Source organism: Lissotriton helveticus, chromosome 12, assembly GCF_964261635.1.
Source record: "Lissotriton helveticus chromosome 12, aLisHel1.1, whole genome shotgun sequence".
In the NCBI taxonomy this organism is placed as follows: domain Eukaryota; kingdom Metazoa; phylum Chordata; class Amphibia; order Caudata; family Salamandridae; genus Lissotriton; species Lissotriton helveticus.
Window position 1 is genome coordinate 361,698,986 of NC_136073.1, and position 10,111 is coordinate 361,709,096.

Genomic DNA, 10,111 nt, shown 5'->3' on the forward strand with positions numbered 1-10,111 from the left:
TCACCGAGTCGGTCGGATTCCGATTCGGAAAAATGTAGGAATCGGAAAAATCTCCGAATAGGTAATCTACCGATTCGGAGATTTTTTCCGATTACTACTTTTTTCCGAATCGGAATCCGACCGACTCGGTGACTTTCCGATTCGGTAAAATCGCCGATTTCGGCCTCCTACATCCAGTTGTCTGTATTCCGATCGGTAACGGCCGAAAATACCGATTTTCGGCCGTTACCGACCGACCTACATCGGGCACTGAGTGCCATCACATTGGAAAAAAAGTAACACCTTTAATTACAATTCCTAGAAAGAGGCTGAAGTGCAGTTTGAAGTACTAAATAAAAAGGTTAACTTCTTGCTGCTCTTACTGTGCAAACGATCTGTTTCCAGATAGTCCTATATGAAAAACATTATTTTCCCTCTCTTTTCCCTTAGAGTGTGTATTAGAATACTTCAGGTGTCCAGCACAGACCAACCGCAGGTCAAAGTCAGGAGGGGCCCTGGGCTGAAGACCGCACAGGATGGTGGTGGAGCTGGGGAGATGGGTGAGAGCTGGGCTCCAGGATTAACAGCTGTGATTTCTCAGGACCAGGATGTGTTTATAAGCTGTGTGTAACAGCAGACTAAATATTAGGGCAATAAAAAGCACAGAAAGGAGATAGAGAGGCCCATATCAATAGTTTCTCTTTAAATGTCGGTATGCTGTGGAGCACACAATGAAATGGGAACACGTGAGCGCGCAAACCTGTGTCTCTTTTTCTATCTCCAGTGCGCGCCAAATACTCGCACTGGGAGTGGTGTGGTCCCTAGTGGACTGGTGGACCCATCTCAGCCTGATTTCAATTTCATTCATTAGTAGTAAATTTCACGCATTTCCATAAGAACGGCAGACAAGGACTAACGTTTAAAAGTTTACTGGAGGAATATGAGTGCAGAAATATATAAGCCGGACCATTGGTTAATTGAACATGTAAGCATGTAAATCGTAGAGAAAACAAGAACTCCTCAAAGTTCTACTGAAAGTCCAGCATAGATTTGCCTCCTAAGAAAGGAGCTCCTAACATAGATAAATTGCATTCTTTTCTAGGACTTTAGACAAAAGATTTCATACATTCATTACAGAAGTACATGGTTCACAGGGTATGCACCATGGGGAATATGTAAGAAATATTTTACTGCAGAATACATTCTACTACATTAGGCTTAGACAGTCACGGAGTTTGTTCAGGTGACATGACTTGTTCAGTGGCGGCCGGCACTGATCTGGGGTGGCAGGGCGCGGGGGGATGTAAAATCTGAAATAAAAGGGAACATATGTACCATATCCCTGCCGTGTCTCTCCTCCATCAGGTCTCGGGAACCCAGGCTCCTTTGACCAATGACAACGCTACAATGCAGTGTTGTGATTGGTAAGCACCCAGGCTCCCCTGACCAATCACAATGCTGCAAATCAGCGTTGTCATTGGTCTGAGCATCGCGGTTTGACGCTCAGCCAGGAACAGGGAGCCGGGGCATGTTCTCCATGCAGGCTGTAATGCAGCCTATATGGAGAACAGGGAAAGTGCTTATGACTGTTTGGCTGGCCCAAGATGGCAGGCCAAACAGTCATGTGCACTTAGGAGTGGGCAAACCACTCCTCCCCTGCCCTCCACTGCCCTGTCATCGGAACAGCCCAGCCGCAGGAACAAATAAAATGATAATAATATTCAGTTATTATTATTTTACATTTCCTTTGTTACACTGCTCAAAATCAGTAGGGCAACGCTCCTCCACCTTAGTGGAGGAGCCGCCACTGGACTTTATACATAGCATGTTACCAGTTCTGAGACAGTTAGGTTGTGCTTGATTAGGTACATAGCATTCAGTGTGAATGGGAAAGTTTCAGTCTTTTCGGTGCAATTTCTACAGTTCTTTATTACAACAAGAATAATAACAGTGCAATGATCATGCAATATGCTACAATGTCACATTCAAGAGGAAAGAACACAGAAAGTTGTCCTAAATTAAAGTAAGCTTGATTTCTTGAATGTGAAGTACTAGGGTTTAAGAAAAAGAGGTCCCACACATATGACAATTATTGTCTACTAAAAACCAAAATGCTTATTTCCAGCAGCACCTAATCTTCTTGCTGATGCTCTGTGCCTTATATATGCTGAGGGTCTGTGCAAAATTGAGTCACACTTAGAGCTAAAACTGTCTCCTCCTTTTTAGATTCTTCAGGTTGTACCTTAGTGATCCTGAGGCTACAGAGCTGCTGGCGGCGCTCATGATGTCAGGCTGAGTTAGTGCCTATTGCCCTTCCAACCAGGGGCGGTTTCTCCATTGAGGCTCTGGGGCTGCACCCTTCTGAAATTTCTATATGTTTACCTTAAAAACAATCAAATAGATCGATTTATTTAGAGATACAATTGTGTCTCTAAACAAATTGATGTATTGCAAGTTTGGGCTGTCTGTCCCAGGCTGCCTGCTCCGCCTCGCTCAGAAGCAGAAGCCAGACAGTAAATCAACTTTCTGCAATGTGACACACAAAGCTGGGCTTATTTTACATTGCAGTTGTAGTCTACGGTGGTCAGCATCCACTGTAAGTAAGTGGCGTTATCAGCGTCATGGTTTCGGGTGTCTTAGACTGCATCTCTGGGTGAGACTAGACGTCCGTCATTCACAGGTGTAGGAAGCTGCCTTTTCATGTAGTATACCAAAATGAGGTAAACTATGTAAAAAGTCCTGATGACCCTTATCGGCCTACATGGTTTAAATTAATAATCCCAAATGCTCTCTTTCGTGATAGTGTGGGCAAGCAGTTTAGGCTTATCAGAGGGTATTGTCCATTCGTGGGGGTCCTGGGCGCAGGGGAGCACCATTGGTTGTCTTGGACCCAGGCCAGGGAGCTTGGATGCTGAGGGTTTTAGTCAGCTGGCGCTCGCGCATCAAAAGCACCCAAGATTCTCAGTTAGAACTACAAAGGGGGACAAATCAGGACAACTGAGCCACTCTCAGTGATGGCCTCTGCGATGCTGACGTCCTTCCTCTGCTGCTCTGTCTCAGCTGTGTAGGATTCCGGATTGGACTCAAACAAGCTTTTGTTGCTACAAATGGTTCAGTACCTTGGGTATTGGTGGAGGGCAGCACTGGTTGGTCCTGGCGTCTTCTCACTTGGTGGGCAGGTGGATCTGACCTCTTCCTGGGTAGTTGAGGCATTGATGGACCCGGTAAACAGCCGAACGGGGAACCAGATGTTGGGGTCGGTGCCTGCAGGCTCCAGGGAAGTGACTCCTCCACGTCAAGAGATGCTGATAGGCTAGCGTGGTGAAGTGCTGGAGGCCCTGCAAGGTTTTTGGAGGATACACAGCTGCAGGACAAGTCGGGTAGTCACAATTGTTGGGACTGGAGCAGGTAGGCAGGCAGAGTTTGATGCCAAAAGTTCACCAGCAGTCCGCAGTTTTTGCTTCTTCAGCTCTTCCTTTCCCTCTTCTTTCTTCTGTCAGATGAATCTGAGTTTCTGGTGTCAGGGGGCCACATAACTACTCAATGTATGAGTGTTAAGGAGACTGAAGGGTAATAGCCAATGAGCTACTTACCATTGGGGCCACTAAACCCCCTATATCCCCACTTCCTGTGGGGGGTGGGCATCACCTTGTCCCAGAATCCATTTCCACCAAAATCAACCAATCAAAATGGCGCTATCCTTCTTTTGTGGGGCATATCAGGCAGCCCACCTTAGGGGTGTGACTGACCTAGTATTGCACCACGTGTCCTAGCATAGCTAATTTCCCACCTTTTCTGGTGCTAAATGGGCCTCAGAGCATGCAGTGGCATCTCCCAAGTCTGGGGAAGCCGGGGTGCATATCAAAGGTGGCAGTGACTTTGAAGTCCCTGGCCTTGGTATGCAGAGTCACTAGTCATTCTGCTGGAGGAGGTGATAACAACTCCTGCCAGAGCAGGCATTGTTCCCGACCTCCTAAGAGCATGGACACTCACCTGCAGGGGGTCAGAAACACATCGGTAGTGGCAGGCTGGAAGGATCCAGTCACCAGCACACTAGAAGACTAGCAAGGTTTCACGGAGCACCTCTAAGGTGCTCTCTGGGTGCATATCATAATAAATCAAGTACTGGCATCAGTACAGATTTATTAAGACAAGGTGTTTGATTCCAAACACTAGTATTTTCAGTGAAGCCATCTTGTAACTGGGGAACTCGCAATGACCAATGACCAGTACATATACTTAAGATGGCTTCCCTGTTCACTTGCAATATCAAGTAAAGAACAAGATATATCAGGATCATATGTGTTCCTGCAGCTATGTCTTTACATATAATATAATGCACCCAGCCCTATGGCTCTTAAGGCCTGCTGTAGGGGGTTACATATAGTAAATGCAGTGTATGGGCATTTCACACAGGCAGGGTGTGATGCTGTGTTTTCAGATGAACTTGCACACTTTCACACATTCTGCAGTGGCAGTCTGCATTTGAATATTGTATGGGTCCCTTAGAGTGGTATAAGACATGCTGCAACCCTTAGGGGCCCTCTTTGGTACCCTGGCCCTAGACACAAGAGGTACCATTTACTTGGAACTTACTAGGGTGATAAAGTCCCTGCCAATTGGGTTACAATTAGACATTTCATTTTTAAGGGAGGAACACTGGCACTTGAGCCTGGTGAGAATGCTTCAGTGCACTGTCGGAGTCGAACAACCAGCATCTAGCAGTTCAAATGGTGGCAAAAAGTGGGGGGACAGCTGCAAAGAACAGGCATTGAGCCCACCCTTTCCCATTTCTCACACCAGGCCCGGACTGCAACCACAAACCAGCCATGGCAATTACTTCAGGTCGGCACCTGGGTGGGTGTGGGAGTGTAGGGATATTAGGTGCTGGTAGAAAACACTGCTGCTGCGATTTTGTTACAGGGCGACGTTTTTGCAGCACTGCTGCAAAACCGGCCCCAGTAACAAAATCAACCCCCACTGCCCCAAAATAGTCCCCAATCCTTCCAGCCCACCGGGAAACACCCGGTGCCTGCTACGGCCAGTCCAGCCCTGCCTCACACGTAGGTGTGGAAGAAGGCACGTGATTTGGCACCTTGCATTCAGTAATGTTAAGTGTTATAATGCTAATCTTATTTTATGTATATTGTGCTGGGACCACAGGTCATGTTAACTTCCCACACTGTGACACCCTAGGCCCTGGCTGTAGGTGGCTGGCTTCTTTTGTAGTGGAGCCGCTGTATTTTTTCCCTAGTGAAATTGACCCAAAACACTTTAAGGGTTTTTGTTCCCTAGTGAGGTTGATCCAAATATCTGAGTCAAGCGCAAAGAGAGAAATATGTACTTCTAGTAAAGAGTTACATTCAGTATGGTGTTAACACTGTCCCTATCTTCATACCCTTATCATTAATGCCAAAATCATGGATTGATTTATGAACAATGAATGTTAAAAACCATAAATGTAATTCACGTCAGCGATTTAGTTCCTCTTTAAATTCACATGTTTTACTTAACCTTGCATACCCCAGGGGTGTTAGCTATTTCATCATGTTGTGTTTCTGTATTTTTTGTGTGCATATTATTACTCTTGTACAGTGCATACTTTGAGATGTGCCAGGTGTTTATGAGGGGCCTTGAAAGCTCTGGCGCTGAGGCTGAAGGCAAAGCAAAGTCAGTGGGTTGGCCTCTCTGCAGAGCACACAAAACAACGGTTATGTTTTCCAGTTGCACATGAAATTCTGTGTAAATGTGTGTGTGAGAGGGAACAGTCGGGTTATGGAAGTACCAAGGGCACTCAGCAAGGCTTGGTTCTCTGGGTGCCTACGATGCAGGAGGGGGGGTCAAGGACGAACAAAACGGGGGACCACTCGTAGAAATTCGGAGGTGGTGCTTTATTTTCAAGCAAGGCAACACCAGTCAAATAAACAGTTCCTATCTCTGTAGGGGGGATTCCACTCAAATAAACAGTTTCCGGTTCTGGAGGGCGAAAACAAACAAACAAAAGAAGACGTATGGGTTTCAGTGGACTGGAGTCGAAGTCCTTCCTGGCTTCGATGTCTTGCCTTCTGTGTTCCACTCAGGCGATCCACGTGGTTTCCCCCAGCAAGGCCATGCGAAAATAAAGAGAGGAAAGAAAAACAACCCCGAGGTTACTGCTGGGTTCTGGGGTCCTGGATATGGAAGAGGGGGGAACGGGGAGTAAAGGAGTCACCAGGGACCTACACCAGTTTATCTGTCTGCGTCCGACTCAAACAACAAGTACTGGGAGTGTGCTTGGGTACGAGGGTAAAGACATAACATACACACCCCTCCCCGGTCCCGTGACCTCCCTCAAGCCTCCCCTACCCCTTCCCACCATGTGAAAGAAATAGTCCCCTTAACCGGCCCCGTACCTTGTCCAGCCACACTTCTCCAGAAGTGCGGCGAGGCGGCTCGTGGTGACGGTGGCCTCCTGGCGTGTTGGTTCTGCTGGGCTGCCCGTCTTCTTCGTCTTCTTTGTCTTGTGACTTCTCCTCAAGAAGGATGCTCGGCTCCGGCGTCTCCACTCGCGTTCTCCCTCCGGCTTTCGCGGCTTCTGGTTCCAGTCGGGCTTCCTTATCCGCCTCCTCCGTTTCGGGTTGGACAGACATGGGTGACGTCAGGGCTGTCGACTCCACCTCCACTGGAGAAGTCCATGCCGTGTTAAAGGGGCCGTAGGAGTCCTGAGGACGGGGCGGAAAGGAACAGCTGTTAAAGTCCTCACCCCATCCACCAATGTCATCAGAGGCCCCGTGACAGTGTTGGATTGGGTTACACAGATGTCAAAATATTTACAAAAAAAAATAAAGTGCTTAAATGTGAGTGAGCGCAGTATTTGTTTGGGGGTGGTGAAGAGAGGGAGATGTGAGGAAGTGCATTCAGGGGAAAGTGAAAAGATTGTGCTGAAGAGGAAAGAGGTGAGGTTAAAGGCATGTAGATGGATTCGATGTGCAGAGAAAAACAGCCTACATATCTAACATAACGTGCACATAACTGAATGCCAAAACTACTTCCACAGGGCACAATAATATTTTAATTCACAGTTTCTCTCACAGTTTCAGTATTGAAATATTTCCAGTGTTAATTATTTATACAAATCATTGTTGGTACTCATTTATCTTAAATAACTAACAACCATTGGCAAAACCAATATTACTGGCAGGTTTTAGGTGTATGTGAGTTGTGTTATGTCTTAATGCAGCAACATCTCAGAGAAACCAAAATACTGGTTGAGTCGCACACTATGGGGATCATAGAAATGTATTTAACATGTTCCCTTTTAAAGACCTGTCTGCAATATTTCTATATGACTGAATGCAACCAGCAGCTGTAGCTGCCTTCCAGGCCTGGTTAGAGCATTTTCTTCCAAAATCAATGCTGCATGCACATGGTGAGGGAAGACTTTAGTTCGAGCAGTTTGCACTGCTCCTGCAGTCTGCAATGGAAAGCCTGCTGACAGTAGTTTACTTGGGTCACTTAGGATGCCACAAATAGTGCTGCAGGTACTGGGGACCCCTTCAACACCCATGCCCTGGGTACCCCAGGTACCATGTACTAGGAACTTATAAGGGGGAAAAGTACTTGTCAATTGGGGTTGCCAATTTACTCAAATCAGTTTTAGGGGCAGCGTACATGCACTGGAGCTTTGTTAGCAGGCTTCAGACACTGTCAGTCTAAAACCAGTTTCTACCAATCCAAATGGGGGCACAACATGAGGGGACATCTGCAAACAGCCCTGTTTTCTTACATTCGGACAATGGAGGCTGGAGATAGATTACTTGGGAAGGCATTCATCATAGTACAACATCCACATGCACTAGTTTAGTTTAGTATTTGCACCAGTGGAAATACTTGACAATTAAGTAAGGGAGCAGTTGAGTGTTGGATCAGATAAAAATTTTCATTATAAAGTTGAATTTAAAACTACATGTGATCAACTGTGTAACATAGAGCCAGCATAATCTAGAAGAGGCTGCTTGTACTAATATCAGAATTGTCAAGGCGAGTGTAAGTTATTCTCCGTGCACATTGTGAAATAAATACATTTAATAAAGTTATTTTTTCTGTTAGAAGAGCGTATTTATACTCAAATAGCAAGTGTAATCAGGCTACTAAAAGGTCAACACCGTTTGAGACAAACATGTAACTGCTATGGTTGGCACAGATAATTAGATGTGCTTTCTCTGTATTACAATTTGTGGCATCTGGTCTGTTGTACAAATCAATTGTTTTTTCTTGGCTGAGTAAAAACGGATCAATATAAATGTGAACCGTTAATAAAAAATGAGTTTTTTTATCGCAGACACGTCTTAAGACAGGGGCAAAGTGGGCAAATGACCAAGGTCCTCACCTTCCCAAGGGCCTTTTTTAACAAAAACACTTAGGCACAGCTCAGTGAGGCATGCCTCGCAGCCAATACCCCATTTTAGGCTATTACGTTTGCAATGATATATGTTTTCAATCTAGTTCAACTGGAAAAAAAACATGTTCTGGTATGTGAAGGCAGGTTAATGACTATGATGGAAGCTCTGTTGCAATGAACAATGTGAGAACCCAAACAAAACATTAGCATTTACAGCACTCTTTTGTACTCACGCCGGGTACTGGGCGGTTTTATTTTCCCTGTTTGAATGTTGCTGCGTGCCACCGGCTGTTTATCTTTAGTGAATATGGCACTTCACTTCACCGTGTGAAACCAGCTCAGTTCACAAACATAGTTAACATTACATGATTGACTATGTAGAGTTGCTAATTTGAGGCGCAAAATGTCATTTCACGTAACGTTTATATACTGCAAGTTAAAGGTGTACAGAAAAGGCAGTACAAAGACGCCGTAGGGAGCTTACACATAAAAAGCTGCCATTTCATGAGCCTTTGAGGCGGCCATCTTGGGTTCAATATCGTTGAGTGTTACCGAGCTGTTTTTTGGTGGAAACTATAGCTTTTCACAGTGTGAAACAATCTCAGTGGCTTTGTAGGGCTTCATGTGTACCTCCCCCATTGGAACCGCAGGGGCTGTAGGTCATGAATTGCTCCACGCTTATGGGATCAGGAGGTCGCATGGACAGTTGTTGGCCTAAACTTCCCGCAATCACTCAAGAGAACAGTGAGTGTCCCATGAGTGGATGGGGTAGCTTGTGTCTCCCTCCTGCGTGGCATTGAATGACTTGCTCGTTGGGGACAGGCTGCCTACCAATGACTCCCTGCACAGGGGCAGTGTGAGAGACTGTTATTGACCGCTCCCGTATAAAGACTGTAGCCTTCAAAGCTGAGAGGATTTGCTGTGGCGTGTTTTGGTGTCCAACACTGTTGTCCTGATACAAGTGCACTGAAACAAAAGTCTGTGGCAATTATTTTGAGGCGACAGTTAAGCCCAAGACCACTAAGGACCTCTGTAATAGTGTAGGCTGGGCTGAAGTCTTGTCACCCAGTGAAACTTGTAGAACTTTAGTGCGTCGTCATTTCCTGTTGAAATGTGGCGTTTTGACAGTTGTTGCCTCATTGGTTAACTGGGCCTCGCTGCACTGCTGCGCAGTACCTGTGGTCTTTACAAATGAACTTACACTGGAACCAAGCACATTGTGAACACTTCCTAAAACCTCCCATCTAAGGAAATGTTAAGAATGACTCCATCCGACACTGACCCCTTGCTGTATGTGGAGTCCCTAGTGGAAAAGTACACTGGGAAAATCTGTAAAATTCTACTGGTTATTCTGGACACAAATGTCAGACAAATACACATCTCCAGAACTTAAAAGGAGAAATTACAAAATGTGGACAAATATGGTGAAGATTTTTAGACAGAGTGTTCTATCCTGCCCTGAAGAAGTCCGCGAGGATGAAACGCATTGGCTACGGTCTTTTAACTTGTTGAAAAAAAGAAAAAAGAAGTAATTAATAAAGGATTTGGAGATACAGCTTCTGCTGGAATTGACATTATTTGATTTTGATATGTGAATCACAAATGCTTACACTTTATTAAATTACTTTTGCTAAACCATGATCTGACTTAAGTGTGTTGGGCCATTGTATTTATGGAATTTTGGGATACTCTGTATCTTAGGAGATCTAGGGGCATTGAATCTCCGGTCCTTGGCACCTTGTGTACCTAGAT